At 37.9% G+C, this 27,052-nt stretch overlaps 1 protein-coding gene across 22 annotated transcripts in view; it reads right to left on the reverse strand.

The window, feature by feature from the left end:
- THRB (thyroid hormone receptor beta) overlaps positions 1-27,052 on the reverse strand; it is a 372,339-nt gene that overhangs the window by 151,268 nt on the left and 194,019 nt on the right. For 6 of the 22 annotated variants that reach the window (XM_072793000.1, XM_072792991.1, XM_072792990.1 and 3 more), the window contains one exon: positions 9,689-9,872. The exons of the other annotated variants lie outside the window; for them this stretch is intronic. The gene's annotated coding sequence lies outside the window, so the exon portion shown is untranslated. The remainder of the gene's footprint in view (positions 1-9,688; positions 9,873-27,052) is intronic. 22 annotated transcript variants of the gene reach the window in all.

Consider the following 27,052-nt stretch of genomic DNA (forward strand, 5'->3'; position numbering starts at 1 on the left):
TGTTTTTACATTCTTATTTTATGTTTTCTTTCTTTCTTTTTTTTTTTTTTAATCTTTTTTTTTTTTTTTTAAATTTTATTTATTTATGATAGTCACAGAGAGAGAGAGAGAGAGGCAGAGACACAGGCAGAGGGAGAAGCAGGCTCCATGTACCGGGAGCCTGACGTGGGATTCGATCCTGGGTCTCCAGGATCGCGCCCTGGGCCAAAGGCAGGCGCCAAACCGCTGCGCCACCCAGGGATCCCTATGTTTTCTTTCTTAATCCTCCTCTCTACTTCTTATGTATTTACCTCCTTTCCATCTCTTACATTCTGCTCTCTATTGCTTTCCCTCTGCTAAACAAGTTTATCAGAGGATTTCTGTGGAAGCAATCATCCTGTTCCATGAACAGTATTTTAAAGGATACTTAGTTTTTAGATGTAGGCAAGCACAGATTCCTTGAAAGGAGATAGTTTTTATTAGACATTAAATATTAATTATTAGAAAGTATTTTGTGTACTTATATAGTTATGATTAGAGACAAATTATTTTTGCCTATGTACTGAAGCTAGTGATGTGTTTTAGATGTTTGTGTTTAGAGTGTGCTGAATCAAAGGTTGCCAACTTTTTCTACAAAGGGTCAGACAGTAAATATTTTAGGCTTTGCAGGCCATACAGTCCCCATGACAGCTATCCAAATCTGCCATTATAGTGTGAAAACAGCCATAGACAATATGTAATAATCCTTTGCCTTTATGGTCTTATCTCAAACATCAGCCTTAACAGGATACTTAAAAGCCTCTTTTCACTTTAAAGATTCAGCCTCTTCTTTTTAAATTGTATTTTAGATCCCCAAAGCACCTACACCAATTTCTAACACATACCAGGGTACTCAACGCATTTGTTAAATGAATGAATTGATGATTTTATGGTTTTAATTACACTTGACTTCTATGGCAGTATTTTCTTACTCTGGTTTGTTCATATGCCAAGTCTTTGCTTAAAATAAATTAGGTTGCATAATAGAAATTCTGTAATTCTTTTTCTGGTGGTGACTGGCAAAACTAACTAAAAGCTCCATTATTTAAGACATGACACAGTACAAGAAAACAATTAGACTATTAAAATCCCACAGATCTATTTCAGAACGAGCTATTTTAATAATGAGGTAAGAAAATAATAGCAAGTTGAAAAGACTGTTAGCTGAGATGAACTGCTCTTGACTTTATGGGTACCTTTATTGTCATAAGCAGAGGCAAAAGATGGAAAACACTCAGCAGAAAAAAATAAATTACAGTAATCGGAATTGCTTGTTGTTGGGTGTCAGTTACCTTTACATTGCATGTGACTAATGTGGCTGGAGGAGGGCAGAGTGGTACAGTGGATGATATATGGGTCAGATGGATCTGAATTACAATCTCCACTTTGCCACTTACTGTGGTATAAATTTAGAAAGTTATTGAAAATTTTTGAATTCCAATTCCCTCAATTCTAAGATGGCATTGGGGGGCAGTGACACCAATAAGTGTGTTAGATGAGTAATATTTATTGTATAGTACCCAGCAAATATTAAACACTAAGTGAGAGCCATTATGATTACAATGGTCAGAGGGTTGTTACGTTTTGAAGGTAATGGCTACTTACTAATAATTGAGCTCTATACTCTTTGGATGGATGGGATCCTGGGCCATTTAAAATTTTACTATATACTCTAGTTGGTATGTGCCTGTAGAATTTTGTCTTAGTTCTGAAAAAGATTGCCAATAATTTATGATGTGCTAACATGTTGTCTTAGAAGATACTGCCTTTCTTTTAGTTGGGGATAATTTTTTTCCTGGCAAAGAAGTTTTGCTCATTTAATCACACTTATCAAAACCATACCCATATGAGTCAAGGGAAGAGAACCAATTTAACTTCCTTTCTAGAAGTTACACTGGTTTCCTTTTGCCATCACATTTCGTCCAGCTGTAGTCATATTTTGTTGCCACCATGAAAATCAATTCAGATCCTTGGTTGCTAAGCAATTTCTTTTTAAAAATTCACTGTATTTTATTTTACTGAATTATTTTATTTCCACTGAATATCTTCCTGTATTCATGGTCTTTTTTTCTATTAAGGTTCATTGACCTTTCACCTATTTTTTGACCATTTGGATCCAAAATAGCAAAGAAAATGAAATCTTTTATCTTTAAAACATAACCATTAGTATCAAATACTTATTTCTGTTGACTCAGGAGTTTCAGATGATTCAATATATGACATTAGTATCTGGAACTTTCTTATTCAAAGTCTGTTTACAACTGAATAACTAGTGGGAAGAACTATATATAAGAACTATATATATGTATATATATATATAATATATATAAGAACTATATCTGTGTATATATATCATATATATTATATATATAAATATATATATCTTTTTTTTTGTAGAAAGATGTAACAGACTGCTCTGAATTGACCACACACACACATACACACACACACACTTACCCCAAAACTCAACTCTCTATATCCATGAGCTGTCAGTGTATTTGCATGGGTTGCTAACTTGCAAATCTTTCATTTATGTAACAAATATTGAGCACCTATACTGCGTCAGGCACTCTGTTAAGTGCTTGGGAGATATCAGTCAATAAAACTGACATCCCTGCCCCACAGAGCACATTCTAGTAGGTGACTATTTAGAAATCTCTTCAATAACACTCAAGTACACACAAATTAATATATCTCATCCCCACAAGGTTATGGTTCTAAGTGGAGAATTAAGTGAAGAAATTATATTATCAGAGGCCAAAAACACACTCCATGTGTCATCATTTCCATCAGTGATAGAATGCTCCCTGCTTCATGGTAAAATGAGAAGAAAAAGGACAATACTATATAATATATACATGCATAATTCCTTATCTATAATTTCAAAATATAAAACTGTCAGAAACTAAAAGTTTTTAAATAACTTATTTGGTGGTAAAAACTGACCTGATTTCATATGGGTGTTCGGCATTTATTGAGTCAACTTAGTGTGAATATTTTCATGTGTATATATTTATTTATATACAGTGTGAATATTTCTCTGCAGAAATATTAATGTGCTTCATATGGTTTGAGATATTCCTTCAGATGCTATAATACTACTTCCATATCTTCTAAAACCTCATACCCTCCAAAAATCTGAATTCTGGGACTGGTCTAATAAGGATTTTGGATAAAGGACTGTTGACCTTCATGTATATGTCTTTGTAAGGTTGCCAATCATATTTTCTTGGGAAGGCCTATCCCTTCTTTCTGCTACAGTCTTTTTTGCTTGTAGGGGTATTAAAATATTCTTTTATTTGGTGATAGTAGGTAGTAAATGTTTGTTCTGTTTTCAGATATCTTTATTTTGCAAAATAGAAAAGCTAGCTGTTCTCTATTTCTTTTTAAACATGATGCTCAGCTGTGAAATGTGAAATTTTGGGTGAGACTGACCTAGTCTAGGAAGCCCGCTTGCTGATCACATTCCACCCTCAATCTACCGGCCCTAATATTTAATTATTATAGTTCTTTAAATCAACCCACTTAAAAGCCTGAAATAAACTTCTTTTCAAAGCAAATATTTTATCACCAATGTAAATGAAAAAACCAGTACTATTTGTCATAAACAAGAGGTCACTAACCAAACAATATCCCTTGGCCCACCAAAAAATACCTGGGGATCTAACCCATGATCCTATCCTTGAATGGATCAGATAGAAAGCATTTTAGGTTTCTTTCTATCTGATCATTCACTTTCATTTCTCTCAAGACAATTTAAATTTCCTTTTGTTCTGACTTGAAAGGATAAATCATCAACCTCCTTCCAACTATTCCATGTATTCCACAATGATAATCAAATCACATCTTGAATTTTTCCCATTTGGGTGGTTGTGGTTATACTTTGATCTCAACTTCTCCAATGTAGCCTTGGCTTTCTTTCCCCTTATAAGGGTATAGCCTACTGCTTCTCAAATTTGAACATACACTCTAATCCCTTGGGCACCCTGATAAATGCAGATTTTGATTCTGGAGGTTTGGACTGGACTGTGAGATTTGCATATCTTGCAAGCTGCCAGGTGATGCTGATGCTGCTGGTCTCAGGATCACAATTTGAGTGGCAATAGTGTCCTTGGCAAAGAGTGTCAGGACTGGCTGGAGGGGTGGGATGGATTAGATTATCATTCTTCTTTGCCCTTTAATCTCAAGGAGTGCTTTCCTAAGAGTGATTGGGAGAGGACAGCCTTAAGTTATTTTTATTTCCATTCAGTAATTGGGTTTTCCCAATCTCTAATTCTCTGCATCTGATGGTACTTACAGAGGCTTAATGGTATATGCTACATTGAAATACTGTTTATAAGGACTTAAATTATAGAATGTTCAGAGCAAAAACCAAAGGGATAAACAGTTAAGGTTACCTGGGGAAGCGAATTAGTGTTAGCTATTTTAAAGTTCCTATGGATTCATTTGTGTTCTCTTTGTTTGTGGGTTATATACATGCATAATATTATCTTTTTATAAAAAAAAACTACCTCAAGAAACCAGGAATGAATGTATGCATAAATAATTTGTAAAGCCTTTGTAATGATCAGTTTTGATGACTCATTCCTTCTGTTTCCTTTTCCTTCCATTCTTTCTTTCCAATTTATCTATTTCTCTTCTATTATTATTACAATTACAAGCATTTATATCCTATTTGTGACATACAAAGCAGTCGACATTCACAGGGCACCTGCCTTGAGAAAATGAAGCAAAAATTCATCATATTTAGTTCAGTGCAAAAATACCAGATTGTTGCTGTCCCGGTTAGTGGTTATTGGTTAATTCAAGGTAAGAATCAGTGCTTGTTTTTTTTTTTCAGTGCAAAAATACCAGATTGTTGCTGTCCCGGTTAGTGGTTATTGGTTAATTCAAGGTAAGAATCAGTGCTTGTTTTTTTTTTTTTTTTTTTTTTTTTTTTATTATTCAGTGTTCGCTTTGGCAGCACATATACAAAGTTAAGAATCACTAAGCCAGTCAGAAGACTGTTCTGGAAGCCAAGATTCCACTCAAATATCCTATATTGTTTGCTTTTCCATTTATTTTTCTCTGAAAGAGAAGGTTCTTATGCTCTTTGTTTGATTAGGCCTATACTTATATAAAGTATAGAACACCTAACCTCTCTCTATATGTGTGTGTGTATATATATATATATATATATATATGTGTGTGTGTGTGTTTATTATATACACACACACACATATATATATATATATTAGAATTTGGGCATCAATATATTATTTTTTTGAGATTTTATTTATTTATGAGAGACACAGAGGGAGAGGCAGAGACATAGGCAGTGGGAGAAGCAGGCTCCCTGTGGGGAGCCCAATGCGGGACTCAATCCCAGGACCCTGTGATTACAACCTGAGTCAAAGGCAGATGCTCAACCACTGAGCCATCCAAGTGCCCCCATCAATCTATTTTTTCTTTAGCTATCCACTTATTTGTTGTTTGCAGAGAAAAGTGAGAGAGAAAGCAACTTAGCAAGTAAGCTTGGGCTCTGGATTCACGCTGTAGCTTCTTCACTTAGTGGAGCATCTCTTTGAGCTGTTTACTCATCTGTGAGAGCAGAGCACCTACGTTATTGTGGGAGAATGAAATGATGTAATTCCTCCAAAGCACTTGACAACCAGCCCAGTTCATTGAGTTCAATAAAATGATTAATCTAATATCCCATGGGAACAGATGCTATCGTTCCTCCTGTATGCTCTGGGGCTTTCTTTTAAGGGAAGTTTGTGTCATTGTAGAATCAGATTTGGGGAACAAATGGATTTTTAAGGGACAAAGTTGTTTTTTTAAAATTTAATTTTCTCAATTTATATTAAATAATAGTGCAATTCTGGGTTAAGTCACTTAACCTCTTTATTTATTTATTTATTTATTTATTTATTTATTTATTTATTTATATTTTCTAATTCTTTTAAAAGATTTTACTTATTTATTAGAGAGAAAGAGAGAGAGAGAGAAAGTGAAGTCGAGCATAAGCAAGGGGAGGGGCAGAGGGAGAGGGAAAAGCAGGCTCCTTGCTGAGCAGGGAGCCCGATGTGGGGCTTGATCCCAGGACCCTGAGATCATGACCTGAGCTGAAGGCAGATGCTTAACCAACTGAGCCACCCAGGTGCCCCCAGCCTCTTTTGGTCTAACTTTTTTTCCTGTCTATAAAGTGAAGGTATTGGACTAGATGATCTATAATGAGTATATTTTGCATTGTGACACTCCCCCCTCCACATACCCTAAATCAAGTTTCATGAAAGACTATTTAATCTTCCTATGAAAGATTTATTACACAGCTTCTGTTCTAATCTATTGTTTTTCATGAAAAAGAAAAGTACTGGATATGACCCACTTAATTCATTTCATGCTTACTACTTGTTACAACTTGCAGTGTAAAAACCCTGGAGAAGATCATCTCCATGATTTTGCCAGCAGGAACAATCTCCAATTCCAGCGGGTTGTGACTGGAACTCTTTTAAAGGCTAAAGAAGCCTCAACTCCACTATTCTTGAACCTGAATTTTAGTGCCAGCTTGACTTTCAGTTCAAAGCACTGTTTTTCTGCCCTCACATAATGTGCTGTTTATGGATTTGTAAACTAGGAGTCTAAGTGATACACTTTTATCAGAGCCTGTGAGTTCTTCCCAAGTCTGGTCCTCTGTTTTGCCCCGCACTTTCCTGGCACTTGGTTCCTGGCTGGCACTTCCTCTTCCAAATATTTCTGAAACAAGAAGTTTGCATCTTGAGTTTCTCAACAAACATAAATGTTTATTTGGAAAAGGAATATAGAAAGGAACATGTAACAGTCCTTTTAAATTCACATAAGGATAAATAAAATGTTACGGTATAGCCTTAGACAGCTAAAGTAATTTAAACATTATGTTGAAAAACTGCCCTGGCAGTTTACCAAGAGCATTAATCATCACCTCTTACTTTATGAAACTTTGAAAACTGAACACCACCACTGATCTCACTTTCTTAATCTATGAATGAAGAAGCTGAAATGGATAATTTCTGAGGACACTTCTGGCTTTTAAAAACACTGTTCTATTTTGAAAGTCCAGCCTGCTGTTAGGCACCTTTGCTGCTACTTTACCTGCTGCTGAAAACTTTACTGTCTGATGGATTTTCTCTTATGAGGGAGAAGAAGTCAAGGAAAAAGGAACTGCCAATGATTCCGAGGGTCTTGTTTTACGGATGTCATCATGTCACACTGCTTTTTGGGTCATGTTTGTATTTCTCATTTGGCTCTGTCTTGAGCAGGATGGAAATGTGCATTCTTGAGAGTAACCTAACTCTGTGACTGACTATTGTGGGCTTTCTTTTCTGTCCCCATTTTTGGACTTTAGGGGTTGCCTAGGAGAAGACAATGACCTGCAGTGGCTCTCAACCTTTGGTGTGCAGCTGAACCACCTGGGGACTTGAAAACAGAACTCAAAAGACTGGGCTATGCCCTTTGAGCCTCTGATTCACTAGGTCTCGCTGGACCTCCTGCAACCCTCTACATTTTGAAAATGCTCTCCCCAGGTGATCTGATATATATCAGAGGCTGAATAACTACTGGACTTAGTCACATCAATGGGCTTTGTACTCACCCCTAAACTGCTACTTCCCCAGGAACTGAAATGTCCAGGGACTGCAAGAGAAGAAAGGAACCTGGGAAACCTCTCTATATTCTTCTATTTCTTTTGTTAACCTCCTTTTCATGCTCTTATAGACAGCCTTCTGAGTTAAGCTGCTATCATACTTGGAGACTGAAGATCAACGAATCCAACTGTCTTTATTGCATATGACTTCTCTAAGGAGTAACTGTTTTGGGCAGTTTCAAAACTATTCTCCCAAATGTTGCTGGTTAGCATATAATAATTGATACAGGCACACATGGGAGATATTATGGGTTTGGTCCCAGATCAAGGCAACAAAGTGAAGATCATAATAAAGTGAGTCAATTTTTTTTGTGTCCTGGTGGATATAAAAGTCATGTTTACACTATACTATAGTCCACTAAGTGTGCAATAGAGTTATTGTCTAAAAATCAATGTATATACCTTAATTAAAAATACTTTATTGCTAAAAAGTACAAACCATCATCTGAACTTTCAGTAAGTCATGATCTTTTTGCTGGTGGAGGGTCTGTGTTGCCTCTTGCCTCTGTGTTGATGGCTGGAGACTGATCAGGGAGATGGTTATGGAAGGTTAGGAGGGCTGCGGCAATTTCTTAAAATAAGAAAAATGAAGTTTGCTGCAGCCAGTGACTCTTGTACAAAGGGTTTTTCTGTAGCTTGTGATGTCATTTAAGAGTGTTTTGCCCACAGCAGAACTTCTTTTCAAAACTGGAGTCAGTCCTCTCAAACCCTGTTGCTGCTTTATCAACTAAGTTTAAATGCTATTTTAAATCCTTTGTTGTCATTTAACCATCTTTACAGCATCTTCACCAGGAGTAGATTGCATCTCAAGAAACTACTTTCTTTGCTCATTCATAAGAAGCAACTCCTCTCCTCTTCAAGTTTTATCATGAGATCGAAGCAATTCAGTCCCATCTTCAGGCCCCACTTCTAATTCTGGCTCTCTTGTTGTTTCCACCGTATCTGCAGTGACTTCCTCCACTGAAGTTCTGAACTTTCAGTTTGTAAAACACTCAAATCTGTGAAGTTCAGTAAAGTGGAGTGCAAGAAAACATGGTGTGCCTGTATTCACATTGTATAATAGGTTGCTGAATAAACTTTTAGGTAATTCATCTGAAAGCTTTCATCATTAGCTTTAAATAATCAAGTCAATTATTCATTCATTTATCCTGCATTAAAGACTGAATGCATTTGCTAGACATTGAAGTACTTCAAATAGAGCACTGATTAACAGCCTGAGATCAAAGTCTCCCTTGGTTCAAATCCAGCTCCATCATTTCTCAGTTTTTTGATCTGGAACATAGTATCTGACTCAGTAAATCTCAATTTTCTTTTCTGCAAATGGGAATAATGATAGGATCTGCATTTTGGGTGGTGGTATGAAAAAAAAAAGAACTTAAAAACACTTATAACAGTGCCTAGGACATGATGGGTAAGATTAAGGGAAAGATGGATAAGATCAGATGATTTAGAGTATAGAAGTAAGGAGCCAAACACCAATTAATAGGTGAAGTAAATGTGCAGAGAACACCTGAGTGGATCCAGTGTCTATTGTGGGTAGGGTGGGAAGTGGGGAGGGAGAAGTGTGTGCTTGGGGAAGCCTGAATGATTTGATGCTGAAGTAAAGTTCTGAAGAAAGATCAATAATCAAGCATACTTAAAAAAAATCATTCTTGGGGCACCTGGGTGGCTCAGTCAGTTAAGTATCGGCCTTTGGCTCAGGTCATGATCCTGGGGTCCTGGGATAGAAAGCCCTGAGTTGGGCTTCCTGCTCATCAGTGAATCTGCTTCTGCCACTCCCCCTGCTCATGCTCTCTTTTTCTCTCTCCCTCTCAAATAAATAAAATCTTAAAAAAACTTTATTCTTGTTTCTTATATAATTAACTGCATGCCACTTAAAAATCATATAGATACTTAGAAACTCAATATATTTAAAACGTTTAAGTTTTTAGTAATCACATTTTTTGGGAGGTGGTGTGAATTTATGAGTTCCATTGCTTCTAAGGGGAGGAGGAAAAGAAAAGAACTCACATCTGTAGTGGAAGTATCTGTCAAGAATGCTGTAAAGGAGACTCTTGTATCAGGCTTGGAGGGTAGTCCAGAGCAGTGGTTCTCAACAGGAAACAGGTGTGTCCCTCTCCACCTTCCCAGGGACATTTGGCAATGTCTGGAGACATTTTTCATTGTCATGATCGGAGATGGGTGCTACTGGCATCTGGTGGGCAGAAGCCAGAGATGCTGCTAAACATTTAACAATACACAGGACAGCCCCTCACAACAAAGAATGATCTGGATCAAAATGTTTAGAGTGCCAACCTGTCAGTGATTCTCAAACTATAGTACACCAGAATCGCTTGGAGAGTTGTTAAAACCCGCATTGCTAGGCCCCACACCCAGAACTTCTGATTCAGTAGGTCTGGGGTAGGACCCAAGAATTTGTATCTCTAAGTTCCTAGGTAATGCTGATGCTGCTGGTTTGGGGCTCTACTCTGAGAACCACTGGTCTATATAATCTCTATATTCATTTTCAAGTTTGAAATCCCAGAGAAACTTTTTTCACTTATACAAAGTTTTTTTTAAAGATTTTATTTATTTATTAATGAAAGGGGGAGAGAGAGAGAGAGAGAGACAGACAGACAGAGAGACAGAGAGAGAAAGAAGCAGGCTCCATGCAGGTAGCCTCACATGGGACTTGATCCCGGGTCTCTAGGATCATGCCCTGGGCTGAAGGTGGTGCTAAACTGCTGAGCCACCTAGGCTGCCCAATTTATACAAAATTTGAGTGGAAAGTTGCCACAGTTATATTTATGTCATTTACCAACAAGCCCCAGTTTATTATAGAAATGTATAGAATTAAACTAGTTATGAAATTTTAAAAGTAAATTATCACTGTGCTGCCCCAGATTTTCAGCTGCTGCCTCTGGATGTCTTTTTCCTCAATGGCTTTCTTGGCCAAAAGTAATGTCACATTTCAGTTCTAGATATAAAGAATTACTAGTACTTTCTCTAAAATTCAAGTCTGTTACAATAAATCAGTCCTTTGACATTTGCCAAATAATCAATGTTCTCAAGTAGTAGCATCATTAATAATCATTCATTTGCCAATAACCATGCTATGATACTTGCACCATGTATGTATATATTTTTATTAAGCTTGATTTTTCTGAGTAGGCGGAAGGCTTGTTCCATTCTTCTCATTTTAAGAGGAGTTTAGGGATTTAAGGCTGCTTAAAGGAATCCATAATGATGTTGGAACACAGAGGATAGGCAGAAAAATTAAAGGGACCAGACTTACAGGGCACAAATTAGAAAAGATTTGTAATGCCTTGCAAGTACACTTATTCAGTCTCTTACTAACTCATTATGTTTTTATTTGATAAACCATATGAAGCATATAAAAGCTGTTGTGGTGTCTGGCTAATTTCCATTTCAGAACTGACAGAAGCAGCTATGAAGTATATACTATAAAGAAACTGGACAAGAGAAATGAGAAATCATTTGAACACCATTAAAATTGTTAAGATTTACTAAAAGAGCTTGTGTAATGTATAAAAAATCAAGCAGATTTCATTCTATTAGCAAAGTCCAAGTCCATCTTGCCCAAAGACAGAGAATTAGAAGACTTAGCATCTGAGTCCGGCTCAACATACCCCCAAAAAGCCCATTTTTGCTTCTTGAATTGGCAGCATAATATTGTACTGTGTGTGATATATGACGTACACAAATGCATTGTATTTTTCATTTAGAAACAACCTAGAATTATGAAAAGGAGGGCATATTATATCACAGCTGTCTATTGAAGTCACAACATTTGAGAACAAGCTTTAAAATGTCGGTAGTAACACTGTATTGAACATGTTTTTTACTAGTCTCTCACTTCCTCCAGACTCTTAACTTCTTGTGAGCAGGAACCTCATCTCAAACTATCTATAATTCCCACAACCAGTTTAGCACCTGATATGGTCTGTGCTCAGAACAGCTCACTAAATGACTATGCAAACCCCCATTTACATTTACATTATACCTTTTCCTTTAAACCTTAAGCTTTCACAGAACATGATTTGAATGGTACCTTGATTCTTTAAGTAGAGAACTGGGAATATCTATAATAGGAGGAGTGCATATGTGTACTTGTCTGAGAGAAAAATCAACACTTCCAATATGGAAAAACTTCTGGAAGCTTCATAAGAGAAAGAAGCTATAGAGTCTGCAGTCCCAGGTTTGGCCACTCTCAGGAGCTCTCCTCAAGCCTTGCGATGGGCTCTTAGGCTAATTTGAGATCAAGCCAGAACTTTGTATTTCATCCCCACGTTGTCTTGTGGAGCAGTAATAGTAATGCACTGAAAATTCTATTGATTCTGTTCACCTAATCGCCCTTTTTTACCCATCTTCTGGGCTTCAAGTAGGTAGGGTTCTTAATCTGTGGTCCATGGACCATGGTCTCCAAAGGGTCTGGAGATGAAGCTCTATTTCAGTATGATTAATTTCCTTTGTGGGACGCCTGGGTGGCTCAGTGGTTGAGCTCAGTGGTTGCCTTTGGCTCCTGCATCTGGCTCCCTGCATGGAGCCTGCTTGTCCTCTGCCTATGTCTCTGCCTCTCTCTCTCTATGTCTCTCATGAATAAATAAATAAAATCTTTAAAAAATTAGTTTCCTTTGTAATCTTATTTTATTTCATACATTGAAAGCAATATTCTGAGACAGAGTCTATAAGCTTCATCAGATGGCCAAGTGGGTCCATAGCACAAAAATGGTTACAAACACCAGGCTGCCTTGGCTGAAAGGTCCTTGTTTATTACTTTTCTCTCCTATTAAGTCATAAAAACAACTTCTCATGCCACATATATTTTATTTGCTTCCCAGAAGATTGACTATCTAAACTTAACTTCCTGATTATTTTCTCGATCTCAGGCATAACAAACATGTCCCAGAAAACACTACTTCTGCTATTATTCAAACAATTGCTAAACTATTACCCCCAATTTACCTAGACTAAAAGTAATTTTGCATTACAGGGACCATTGAAGTTAGAAGCTTTTTAGAATTTTTTAATGTTCATTTTTAAGGTTTTACCTTGTGAAGGGATAAAGATTTGTGTTTCCCCTAATTCCTATGAAGCTCTAACCCTGGGACCCTCCTGATGGGATTCATGTCTTTATAAGAAGTGGAAGACAGAAAGATCTCATTCTCTCCCAGAGTGTGTACCCAGCAAAGGCCATGTGAACATAGCCATCAGCAAACCAGGAAGAGGGCCCTCCCCAGATATCTAATCTGCTGGCACCTTGATGTTGGACTTCCCAGATTCTAGAACTGTGAGAAATACATTGCTGTTGTTTTAGCCACCCAATCCATGCTATTTTGTTAACAGCAGCAGCATAAGCTAAGATGTGCTTCTTCTCATTTATAGGTGTTTATCAACTACATAGGGTTCACCAATACCAATAAGCTTTTATAAAATAGCAACTTCCTAAAGAAAGAATTTTTAAAGAAAGATTTATTTATTTATTCATGAGAGACACAGGAAGAGAGGCAGAGACACAGGCAGAGGGAGAATCAGGCTTCCCATAGGAAGCCTGATATGGGACTCAATCTTGGATCCCATGAGCTGAAGGCAGATGCTCAACTGCTGAGCCACCCAGTTGTCCCAGAAAGAATTTCTAATACTATTTTTTTCAGCGTGGTTCAATTAGATGCTTAAACACACAATGAAAGAAAGAAATCCCAGACACGCCATATTTCTTCACAGCTCAACCTTGTTGCCATCACTAGCTAAGAGGCAAGGGAGAAATTTTCTGTGCAAATGGCTTAATATTTTAGTCTCCACAATCAGGCTCCTCTCCTCTAAACATCTCAAAAGCCTGCATCTGGACAAATGGCTAGATGATTTGTAGACAGAGTTGAAGAACATCAATCCACTGTGGGGATGAGTTTACTCATGTCAAGCTCAATGCATTTCACTAGCAGCTTTGTTTATTTGTGTTGAAACCAGAAGAGTTTCAAGATTTCAGATCATGGTGTGACTAGAAGAAATAGAAATTTTATACTGAAACACCATTTCTTCATTGTGACATCTCTCTTTTCCTGTGGAAACAATTGTTCTTCACACCTTTTCTTGACCTTCATTTCTCTGGTAAATGTTTCTCTGAGGAAGCAAAATTCTACATTTCTCACACTAGCTAGGGTGGGATGGGATGCAGAACCAGGAGGAAAGGAAGAATAAGGTTTAAATGGCTCTTCTCACTTTCAACTTCAGTATATTCCTGTAAGTTAAGAAGTCTGACATAAGTTGGAGTTGAGTAAATTCCAATGAGTAACAGTCAACATTCATGAGACACAGGGCACTCAAGCAGCCCTTCAAAGGTTTAGCACTTGTAGAAATCCAGGCTCCTCCAGAGAATTCCTGGAATATGCAGTATAACCTACAGATGCACCTTTGACTGATTTCCTTCTCATAGTCTTTCTTTTGCCCCTGAATACCCCGTTTGGCTCTGTCCACCTGGTGCCTTTGATTTAAGCCCCTCTTTTATTCAGATCTAACCCTTGAACATTCTCCATAAAAACCAGACTCCTAGGGTGATGAGGACTTAAAAATATTACCTACCTCTCCATGCTAGGTCTGGACTGATGGAAAACAGAAAAGAACACAGCAGTTGGACTTTACATTTGTTGTATTTCCATGTGTATTATCTTATTTGACGGCCACATCCATTCTATGAGCAATGTAGGCCAAGAGTGGTTTCCTAACTTAGAGAAGCAGAAAATCAGTTGTAGGGCAGCATGACTTCTATGATCTGCTGTTTGTAGGTGAAATGACAGTCATCCTCGGGGGTTCTGATACCCTACTGAGTACTCTTCTGGCTCTTCTTGCTCCATTTGAAAGAGACAAGAAAACTAACCCATCAGTGGAGGAGATGTCCCAGCTTTGTTCAGAATCCTTGAGAATGCCCAAGAAAATTATCCTTAGCAATATCTCTTGATGGCTTTTCAAAATGCTTTCTGAATGGCATGGGAAAGTATGGAAACTATGAAAGCATAACACCTGCGGTTGCCACTTCGAAATTAAACTTGATGTTGTCTGGTAGGGAAACAAAGATTTAGGTTTCTGGACTGATTAGATCTGCTCCACTCTCAGTTATCATCTAATAAATTACCATCTTACTCAGCATAAGCTTAAAAAGGAAATTTCAGTAGCCCAAGACCAGGAAGCGAAAGGACATTGACTCACATAACTAATGAAAACTGCCAAACACTGAATTAACTGCGCACTTATCCTGGATTTTCTCAACACTTACAGCTTTCACAAAAGCTGCAGCTCTGAAGTTGTACAGAATAGGATTCTGATCCGTACATGAACAATAGTGGAGTCAGAAGTATCTAATCTATGATTGCCTTCAGGTTTTCAGAACATCTTTTAGTTTGTCTCAAATCTAGAAAACAAGTTTTCACCCAGGTGGTCAAAGCACAGCATGTTGTGGCCCAACGTGGTAAGAGGGAGGCTGGGGAAAGGCCAGGAGATGGATGAAGACAATCAGTGGCTGGAAGCCCAGGGGAGACTCCATTCCTGGTCTCAACAGGAAACAAAGCACAACTGATAGTCACAGAGCCAGGCTTTCTCTCCATCAGCATCATGACTTTTCCTATCACTGCCTGCATCTGAAATATCTCCATTCCTCACGACCTGGAAAACAGGCCAATCCTCCTTTTTTTTTTTTTCTTTTCTTAATCAGCTGAGAGCTGTACTTGGAAGCAAAGTTCTAGAAGTAGACTCTGTGGGATTCCACCTATGTCCTGAGAGTGGTTGACAGCAATTTTTTAACCCCTTCATATTTTTTGGCTGAGACAGTCCTCCATGAATAGACTTAATACCTGTTTATTCTACTGCTATTAAAAAAGTCTTCTGAAAGCTGCCAAAGGATGTTTTCACCATGTTCCTAGCAATGAATAGTTCTGCCTTTTCTGACGATATAAGCAAGCCTGTGATTGACTGCCAAACTTAAAATTCTCGGGCTGAATCAAGTACACTAAAGCAGTGTTTCTCAAACTATGGGTCTCAATCCATTAGTGGGTTGTGAAATCAATTTAGTGGGTAGCAAGAAGCATCTTTTAAAATATGAAAGAAAGTTGCCTGGAAGGAGTTCCCTATACTTACTAAGAGTAAGGATTGTTTTGTGGAACTTTTGTTTGAGTTTGCAGACACACACCACTCGTAGGCTCAGTAGTTATATAAAATGTATTTTTTACTGGGGACTGTGGTCATCCGTTTAAAGCCACTGCACAAAGCAATGCCAGAAACTCTGAAAGAAGTGACTTGCTTAAGGAAATAAAGCCCTTCTGATTTCTGACTGTCGTCCAGAGTGCTGGCTAAGAAAAGAGAGGGGAGAGGAGACTCACGAAAAATGGACAGGAGCCCAGTATGGGGTTTCAAGCCAGAGGCTTACTGGCCAAATGGGAGGGTTGGCAAGTGGACAGACAAGGGCTTTATTACTGCTGCTTATTAGCTGCATGAAGACTAGGGAATTTTTAAAGAAATCAAGCACATAGGATTTAAAATGCCAATAAGATCGCTAGGTATGCAACTTCACTTTGAGAGAAGTATTTCGTAGACTTAGTGGTTGATGGTTTGCACAAAGTTCTAAATTCTTAGTAAATACAAACAAGAGTTTGTGTGCTTGAGATGTACATTCTATTAGGTAGAAACATAAAACAGTGCCACAATCTGCTCATTTTAACTGCAGTTTTATATAGTTCTGACTTCAAAAAAATTGCATTCTAATTTTTGTTCAGGTAAAACAGCCAGTGTGTCTGTGTACATCCATCCATTTCACAATCTTTTTGTGAGGAGGGGGTTAGAGGCTAGGGTGCTAAGGACTAAAATACAACTTTGCCTTTCAGAAATAAAATTTAAAATATCACTTGCTTATTTATTACAATTGCACTTAAAGAAAACCTAATTATCTCCAGGGATTTGTTTCTTGGTTAAAGGATATTAAACGTGGCCTAGGCTAAAACATCTATAAAGACTCTTACTTTTTTTTTTTTAAATAAAATCCCACTAAAGTATTTTTAAATACCTTGAGATTGAAGTCAGTTTCCTTACTTACTGGCATGACTAAAAATTCTCTGTCTTCATATAAACAAAAATTCTGAGTATTGGGATGTTTCCTATCATGCTGACAAATCTAAAATCTCCACAACTTTACCTACAGATTTCCCCATCTCCAGCAAAGATCTTTGATGCTTTTCATAAACAACTTCCTTATTTTCAAAGGCAATGCTTAGCTTCTTCCTCCTGATTTTTAACTGTGGCAGATAGTATTTATTTTTCTGGATACTATTTCCTAGCAAAGGAGAAATCAACTAGGTTGTGCTTCCTTTCATTCCCTCAGCTGCCCAGAAACGTGTCTGCAAGGCAATAAAGTTTTCCATAATGTCTGAGCTCAAAAAATATGAGCCAAGATAAACCCCAAAACACTGGCAGAGAGAAAAATAGCTGGTGCTTAGTTACGTTTCTTTTTAGATATGAAGGAAGGGAAATAAATCTTCCAGCAAGTTTGCTTTAATTAAATGCAATGCATATTTCTCTCTTCACGGGCCATGCAGTCTCAGAGAGCTGTGTGTCATGTTCTGGGCCCTTCTGAAATGTCTGAATTGACACCAGAGACATCTTGTAAACAAAATGTTCTTTCAAGTCAGCATCATATCCTAGGCATGTTCACTATAAACTTCAAAAACTATGTTCAACATTTTGAAACAGAATGATTATGGATCAAAGTTCCTCCGGAGATATACTCAAAGGACTTAAGTCATTAAAGGTGTGATTTTCTGACAACTTAATTCAGTTCCTGCCCCAAGAGATATGATGCACAATTAAGTGGTTAGAATACTCTAATTAATAAGAAATTGAAAAGAATCTTTCTGACGAGAGGAGCCTGATTTTTCTAGAATTGTTGATCCTGGGCTGGTGTTTAAATCATTCACAGCAGCTGAACTGCCTACTAATGACTAACCTTGAAACCTTTTACTTGGAGATCCCAAAGCAGTCATCGAGGCTAATATTTTTCTGTGCTCTGCCAGGCATGGAATAAAAGATCCTAAAATGATTTTTGAAATTTTTCTGACTGACCTGACTGTAGGGAAATGGCTTAGTTACCCGAGATGTCCCAGTCCTGTTCCCACAAATTTCCATATCAAAGAGGAGCAGTTAGACCAGATGAGCTTCAATTTGGGCTTAGTCTTGGGGCACCTGGGTGGTTCAGTGGTTGAGTATCTGCCTTTGGCTCAGGTTGTGATCCTGGGGTCCTGGGATCTAGTCCTGCATCAGGCTCCCCACAGGGAGCCTGCTGCTCCCTCTGCCTGTGTTTCCTCCTCTCTCTCTGTGTCCTTCATGAATAAATAAATAAAATCTTAAAAAAAATAGCTTAGTCTTAGGACTCCTCACGACTGTGTAAGGATGGGGGTGGAGTGGGGTCTGGTGGAGGGGGTGGCACTTGTTCTGGTCACCTGTGATTAGTGACACTTTCCCTCCAGAGAGCCTTCCCAAACTAAGAGAGACCCATAAAATAGGTTCCTGTTTCCCTTTTCCTCCTACAACAGGAGACGAAAAGCCCAGCTGTACCTGAACCCAAAGTTCAAAGAAACACTTAAACTAAATTCCTAAGACACAACAGTCAAAGGATTTTAGAATAAAGACTCTGGGAAAGGGAAGCATTTTGAATCATGGCTCTGCCATTTTCTTTCATTAGCAAATGACACAGGATCCTGCTTAGACCTATCTCAAATATGAGGTACAGGCTTCTTGCTTTCAAAGCTCCATCAGGCACTCCGAATGCACGGGTTATTGTTAGGTATATTTCATGCAAGAGAAAACAGTGGCTCTCTTATACACTGTCAATAAGGTGGTAAATCAGTCCAGCATTTTGGCAAAATCTGTCAAAATTCCAAGAGCATATATCTTTTGATCTTGCAAACTCACTTCTTGGAATTTATCCCACAGACACAATCTTTCATATAGATGTATCCACCGTGGCTTGTGTAAATGCTCATCAGCAAAAGACCCAGTAAGTAAGTTTTGTATAGTAATTATACTACAGACTAGTCTGTGGCTATTAAAAAGAATGAGAGGGAGTAAGGGTATACTTACAGTTTTATTTACACAAACAAAATCATCGCATCTATTACTTGTGAAGTATAGTTGTATAGAGAGGTATGGAAAGGTGTCAAAGTTTTGTTATTTAAAGTAAGTCATAGTATGATATATAGAGTACAACATAGCTTGTGCAAAAGATATATTTGGGTGTATGTGTGTGTATAGTAAAAATGATGTGCATACAAAGTTTTTGATGGTATACAAAAAAATTTTACTAGTGGTGACCTATAAGGAGTAGGGTTCATATCCTTCTGAACTTCTCAATGTCATTAATTTTTTTTTTACTATAAGCTTGCATTACTTTTAATAAAATACTTTTTAAAAAGCTCCATGGTCACAGTTTCTACAAAAATGATGCTTTTCAGCCCCTAAGGGCCATTAGGGATGTGTGTAACTGTTATATTTTGGGTGGAAGCATGGCTCTGAACGAGATGTAGACCCTGGCTCCCTCTTCTAAGTTTCCCATATATTCATTGCATTAAGTGCACCATTTTGCTCCTTGTCCTTCTCCCCGGCTGGACTGTAAACTGCCCTGCTCAGAGCCAGCAACCATCCCGCTCTCATTAACAAATCCCTGGTTCTCAGCACAGTACCTGGCAAATAGAGGGTAGCTAATAAATCTAGTTGTTAAAAAAAAGTCAGTGGCCCCACCTCAACTACAGTTGTAACAGGATCATTAAATGTTAGGTTTAAAAAATCAATAAAGGAAGGAGGGAAATTTGCTTTGAAGCTATTTGCAAAATTAGCTATAAACCAAAAATTCAAATTGCAAGGAATAGACTGGAGGCCTTCAAACTACTCTTTGGAAGACTTTGTCTACTCTTGTTCTCATTTTCACAGTTCCTTCAAAAGCCTTCTCTCGCTCTCGTGATAAAGGACAGCTACTCCTGCAAAATGTGTTTCGCTAAGATTTAAAACTGCTTGCTGGAGTTTCTCCAGAAATTCTGAAAAAAAAAAAAAAAAAAAAAGGATTTTGGTGAAAATGTTCATTTCATTTGATTAAACTATCCATTTGTGGAATTTGATGGAGAGGGGAACAGGTGGATGGAAGAATCAGGAGTACACGGTAAGTCAACCAAAGACCACAATTGCTTTCTGGAATTGAAAGCTAATAGAATGCTTTGGAACACGGATGTCTGGCTTGGTAGCCCAAACTCTTCCAGAAGTCCTGAGTCTGCTAAAGGGAAGGCTCTCCTTGGCCTTCCTCTGAGAGGCAGTATTTTGTAGTGGTTTTGAAGTCAGGATCTCTGGGTTCAAATGCAACTCCATTATTTTACTAGCTGTGCAACCTCAGGAAGTTTGCTTCACCTCTCTCAACCTGTTTCCTTATCAGTAAAATAGGATAACATAGTTCCATCTCATAGACGGTTTGTGAAGGTTGAGTGAGATAATAGCCATAAGACATTTTATATGGAGTACCATAAGGGTTAACAAATATTACGGCTTTGTGTAAATAATATAGTAAGTACATTCTGGCAAAACAACACAAGAATACCATAAACACAGGATTCTAGCTGCAAATTTGGACCAGTTCCCCTGGCTTCCTGGTCCTTTCACAATCTATGCCAGAGTTCTCAGGCTATGGTAAAACATTCGTATCCCATAAACTACCCTGGGGCATTTCAATGCAAAAATGGAAGTTTTGCCAAAGCTATTTTAAGTTATTTAAAAAATACCAAGTTTTACCAATTTTCTAAGAAAAACATATCATTTGATAGAACTTCTTAGCTGTAAAATTTTCATTTGTTTCTTTCTCATAGTTTTCTATACATGCTACCACTCACAGTCTGTCCCAGAATCAAGTATAAAATATTAGTAATTTCATTCAAAATTAGGTTAGTTACCCTTGAAATATCCCTGTATCAATGTGTTGTGGTGCTCTGAAAGAGGATCATCTTTTCCAGACACTCTGACACCCGAATGGATGGAGAACGTTGAGATGTTGTTAAATCAGCTAAGCTGTTGAGCTTTCCCCAGAGTTTGGAGCCACTCACACCAGTATTATCCAACTACACTGAGAGCCCATGCTTCCGGTCAAATAACACAAATGTTGTGGATATGTGACTCTAAGAGAAGTCCATATCCATGAAAACATCTCCTTCACACTAGCTGTACATTGCTTTCTAATAAGTGACTGGCTCTCAGTAGTCATCCAAAACTTGAAAGGAATCAGGATAGAGATGTTCTCACTTAAAAATCCGAAGATAAATTATTTGCAAATTCAGGAAAAAGATTCTTGCAAATTCAAGAAAATCCTTATTAGTCTTCTGAAAAACCATATTAAAAAAATGCCCCTATACCTATGATAGTAACTCAAATTTCTCACATAATCTATTTTAAATGTTGCCCCAGGTCTGAAAACTTACCATGGTGGTTCTTGGAAATCCAATTTAAATGTATAAAGAAAGCTGATATTCTTTATAGGAAGGCATACATGGACACATTATTATATTATTGGAACCAGCTCAAGATACAAGAATGAAGTTTGAACATACGTAAATATAAGCAACATTTTGAAAAACCAAATCATTTATGTCAGTACATGATGTGTGACAGCTCTAACCACAATTACGTATACTTAGAAGATGCAAACATGGATTTTTCAGAGGTAGTATTTTATGGCACAACAATGTATAATTATACAAAAGCAGGCAGTTAAATAGCTACAAGTCTGTGCATGGAAGTTATTGATTAGCATGCAACTTCCTGACCCGATATTAAATTGAGTGATTTAGATGATGCTTTTTAAGATTACATAGCATAGTGTTTCACGTATAAAGATAAGTTTTGTTCAGAAGTTTTTCATTTAAGATAATTACTATATTTGAACTTTTTACTTACAAAATTTTATTTCAGTAAGTTTGCTTAATATAACAGCACAGAATGGTCACTTTGTACTTCTGAATTCAACTGGAATTGGCTAGCCTTCCTCATTTTGACTCACACAGACAAATTAGAGGGCAAAAGTAAGCAAATCTTATAGCATGGAGCACTGGAAAGCCAACTGGGGTTCCTGAAGTTTGGGTCCCAGGCCTAGGCCTACTGTGTGTCAGTGGCTAGTCTCTAGCCTTCTCCAGCTGTCACGCTTCCCATCTGTAAAAGAATGAGATTTATCCAATGATGTCTAATAAGACTTATTGTGATAATGGCAATGCTCTTTATCTGCATTGTCCAAAGTGGTAGCCATTAGCCATGTGTGGCTCTTGAGCCCTTGAAACATGGCTAGTGTGACTGAGGAAATGAATATTTAACTTTGTTTAATTTTATCAGTTTGCATTTAAATTAAATAGCCACTGGTGGCTGGTGGTTGCAGTACTGGATAGTACAGATTGGTGATTCCTTCTTATCTAAATGCTATATACTCCTCCGACCCCAACTTATCACTTAGTTTTCTCTTTGTACTTTCACCTCTACAACTCCATTTTCTTTTCTTTTTTTAAAGATTTTATTTATTCATGAGAGACATACAGAGACAGACAGACAGACAGACAGAGACAAAGGCAGAGGGAGAAGCAGGCTCCATGCAGGGAGCCGAAGTGGGACTCGAGCCTGGGTCTCCAGGATCAGGCCCTGGGCTGAAGGTGGCGCTAAACCACTGAGCCACCCGGGCTGCCCAACAACTCCATTTTCTTTTTTGTTTCAATTAGAATTAAAGGTTAGATATGCCTCCATTGCCGTTCCAGCTGAGAGTCAAGAGCTTAGAATTAACCTGTAGCTTTAACCCACTACTTGAAATGGAGAAAAGGACTAGGTATTAAGAGCCTCTTTGATCTTCCATTAGGGTCCAGTTGGAGAGTCAGCAGTTATTTGGATGGAATGAGAGCTGACATTTATCGAGTCAAAAGGCAGCATTGATGTGGCTTCCTATTTTAGGATAATGTCAGCTTCAGTTAGAAGCTTCACTGTCCAAAGCTTCTGCTAATAAATATGGCCAAACTGTCAGGATGGGCAATTCATTTGCCAAACATCTCAACTGTAATTAGGTGGTGTGATTCCTACCACGTGCCAAGGCCTCGGACTAAGTTCTGAGACTGGGAATTTGAGTAAGTTTCTCTCCTCCTTTAAGAAGAGCCCAGATCTAAAAGAGGAGCCTGGCCAGTAGATAAATATTTATAACACACCATGACACATCCCATAATCAATATGTGAACGGTGGGTTGTAAGAATACAAAGAAGGAGCAAATCTTCATCCTCAATTCCTGGCAAGCTAGGGAAGGTTTCAGAAATGAGTCATCATAGGGTGAACAGGAGTATATTAAGGTATCAAGGATGGAGAAGGGCATTTCTGACAGAGGAGCATGGTTCCTTCAGGGATGTCCATTGAATAGGGCTGTCTGGAAGATTTATGCTTAAGTTTATGAGAACCAAGTAAGACATTACATCTGATTTTGCTGCCTCTCACTAAAGAGTCTTTAAGCTAAACTATTTCTCCAATAGGTAAAATGATTCAAACTTTGGGCTCTGAATGTTTGCTTATTTCAAGGACAACTTCCACTTCTTTGATAAATGACGAGAGCCCTACAATTTCCAATCCCAATTAGCTCCACCTCTTGGACATAGTAAAGGAAATTCTAAGGCATATCTGAGAGAAGTCTTTTGTTTTTTAGATTTATTTATTTATTTATTTATTTATTTATTTATTTATTTATTATATGAATAGGGAGAGGGGCATAGGGAGAGAGAAAATATCAAGCAGATTTCACACTCAGCATGGAGCCCAATGCAGGTCTCACAACTCTGATATTATGACCCGAGCTGAAACCAAGAGTCAGATGCTAAACCGAATGAGCCACCCAAGTGCCTTGAGAAAAAGTCTTTTGAAGGTACTGAGTGCAAGGTAGGATCCATGAAAGGAGGCAAAGAATTATGAATTTCTGTAAACATGGAGTATAGTTTTCTTGGGAACATTGAATTCCCAAACAAAATAGCAGCCCTTTTCATCACCAGAGTGATGAATTTTGGAATACAAGCCTTGGGAAAGTCCAATGTAAATCTCTGTGAAATCTCATAGTCTCCAAGAAGTGTTTGTTAACTGCATTTTCTTTTCCTACAGTGAAGTCACTGGGCCAGATGAGATATAAAATGCTGGAAGCTGCATCTTGGTGAGCTGCAGAAAGTAATTTCTGCATTCTTAAGATTGCCCATTGAATGGCTACACTTAGTTGTCTGTACAGTTACCCCACCCTTGCCTGCCACTTAGAAATTTACAGGCTAAAAGAAGGATGATGACTCAGACAGGATATTAAGGCCCTATAAACAAACACATACTCATCAGAGAAACATACAATAAATGTTTTCCTTATGTGAAAGCCACATGCCAGGGAAAATATGGTGGATGGAGTGCTGGTAGATTTGGTGTTCACCAATTAGATGATGCTGAGATTCTCGCCATGTTTTCACTGCTGTTCATAAACACCTATAAAAGCTTTCCAAGCTCCTTCCCTCTGTTTTAGATAGTTGTTTGCAAATGCTGTAATTGAAATCATCAGGGGGAGCTTTTGAAAATTTGGATGCCCTGAAAAAAAAAATCTAGATGCCCAAGTCACTTTCCACACAAAGTAGGAGCTCTAGGGGTGGAATTCAGCCCTCAATATTTTTTAAACTCCTTGAGTGATTCCAAAATGCAGCAAAGTTTAGGAACCTCTGCATTAGGTCTGAGAGCAGTTTAATATAATAGTCCTAATTTTGGAGTTAAAAAATATAGATTCCTGTGCCCCACCCCAGACCCAGTGAATTATCTCTAGAGGTGGGAAGATCTTGATGTTTACTTTTCTTTTTTAGGATTTATTTATTTTAGTGAAGGAGAGAGAGAGAGAAAGAGCATGTGTGCAAGGGCGAGGGGTAGAGAGAGAGAATCTCCAGCAGACTCCCCACTGAGTACAGAGCCCATCGTAGAGCTTGATCCCATCACCTTGAGATCATGACCTGAGCTGAAACCAAGAGCTGGATGCTTAACCAAATGAGCTACTCAGGTGCCCCTTGATGTTTACTTAAACAAAACAAAACAAAAAACTCCAAAGCCAGCCTGATGCCCACCCTTAGTTGAAAACCATGTTACAAAGCATGATTTTGAGTTCTCCTCTGATTTGTATATGAAACGTGAAAAAGATTAAAATAGAATGAGGTCCATTCAAAACTATATAGATGATACTTTCTGGAAACATCTCTTTGCTTATTTCTTTTTTTGGTTTCCACTTATTAAAGTGTAACACACTTATAGACATGTGCAGGGACTGTGAATATTTGAACTATGTAACCAGCACCCAGATAAAAAACCTGAAGGGTACCAGTCATCCTGGAGCCTTCCCTTGCAGGCATGCCCCAGGCCCTGTGGGAACCACAGACCTAATTTTTAGTTATCACTTCTTACTAAAAAGTTTTATTTGTTCCCATGGTCACATTGCAGTACAGTTGGCCTATTTAGATGCAAAAATTACTGAGAGATAATTAATGGGCCAATAGAGAATTTTGAAGTCAAATGGCCTAATCCATCTTTTATTGCTCTTGCTGTGGTCATTTAAAACAAGGAAGAACACCAGAAAGAAATATTTCCCCAGACTTTCATATGTTGTTAGTTATTGGGTGCAATTTTCCGACACTCTGTCATCCTAAGCCTTGTGACAACTCTGCAAAAGTAAGAATTATTGTCATCTCTACTTAACAAATGAATAAACAGAGGCTTAGAGAGGAAGTAACTTGCCAGATTTGGCTTTAGGTCCGTTTTACACAGAAAGCCTTTCCCCGGTGCTGCCCGCTGTCTCTCACACTTGTAACTAATTGAGAGTTTAATCTCCTATAAATACCAGCATGAAAAAAGGTCTCCAGGCATTCATGCTATGAAATTGTGATTACAGATTGTAACTTGTTGGGCTGTTTCTTTAAAAATCCACTCCAAAAATACTTTATGAACTGTAATTCTCAAATCATGTAGATGAGTTAGTTTATAGCTAATGTAGTGGGTTTTTTTCCTGATTAGGAAAGTAATTCATATTTGCTGTAGAATGATAAAAATATAGAAGAAGAAACTACGAATCATGCATTATACCCAAATGTTCTCTAAAAATAAGAAGGGCTTTCAAGAGCATGGGCAGGGTAGGTCTCTGGGAAGAGTTACTTGATCTTTGGAAGCTTTTTAGGAGATATGATGTGAATAACTTATTTTTGAATATTTCTAAGTATTCTGAAGTTAATACAGACCTGTCACTCTATACCACACAGTATGCAAACAACTTGAAATGATCACTAAACTATCTGATCTCAGGTTTTTACAGATTACCATGTGTAACTGCAGTTCCCCACAATTTAAAAAATAGTTCCTATGAACACACACCTTTCCTCCTTTTTTCCACTTGTTAATAGTATTGGCTAAAATTATGGTATTTAGAAATTTATCATCAGTATATCTGAATTCTTAATAGAGATTCCAGGAAGCCTTGAGTTTTCTGGGCAAGTGTGCTTTTTTTTTTTTTTTTTTTTTTTTAAAGCAAACATACCAGAGTTTATACCTTTGAATGCATGTGGGTTTTTTTCTGGAGGAAAAGCTGTGTACCATTTCCAATGTGTTCCCATTGCCCAAAATATTTTGAGGGAATTACAGAAAGCAGGGGCAAGGCATCTTTGAATGGCATATCCCCACACTGCCTCCCAGTTCCTGGACTAAAAGGTGCAGAAACTTTCTCACTTACTCAGCAATGACTCTGTCAAAAGCCACTGATTACATCTCTGCGTCTGTCCAGTCAAATTACAAAACAATATACTCACTGTGCCTCAGGGAGAGCAGAACTCAAACACTGATTCTCCTGGACTTTGGCATCTACTCACAGGATCAAGGAGCTTGAGAGGTGAGCAAGGACGGCCTCCTACCTGAGGCTGACAGTTGGAGATCCAGGGGGCTTGTGACATGTGACTTCGCTCAGTTATACCAAGAATTAGGGAATCAACAAGTTTATACAGGATCCCAGGCATTGTGACTCAAAAGAAATAAATCTTTCCACCTAAAACCTCAAACTTCTAGCATGATCTATCAATCACTCTGCCCATAATAAAAGCTGATACTTATCCTTCAATACATTTCTCAAATCTCCTATATATACATACCCATGGTATAGGTATACCACAATGTTTTTCAATCATTCCCTGATTGCTGGGCATTCATTTTATTTCCAGATTCTTCTTTCCTTCACCACAACAATGATGTAATAACATTCTCGCGTACAAAATCTTGCATACTGATGCTTTTATTTTTATGGG

Source organism: Canis lupus, chromosome 22, assembly GCF_048164855.1.
Source record: "Canis lupus baileyi chromosome 22, mCanLup2.hap1, whole genome shotgun sequence".
In the NCBI taxonomy this organism is placed as follows: Eukaryota; Metazoa; Chordata; class Mammalia; order Carnivora; family Canidae; genus Canis; species Canis lupus.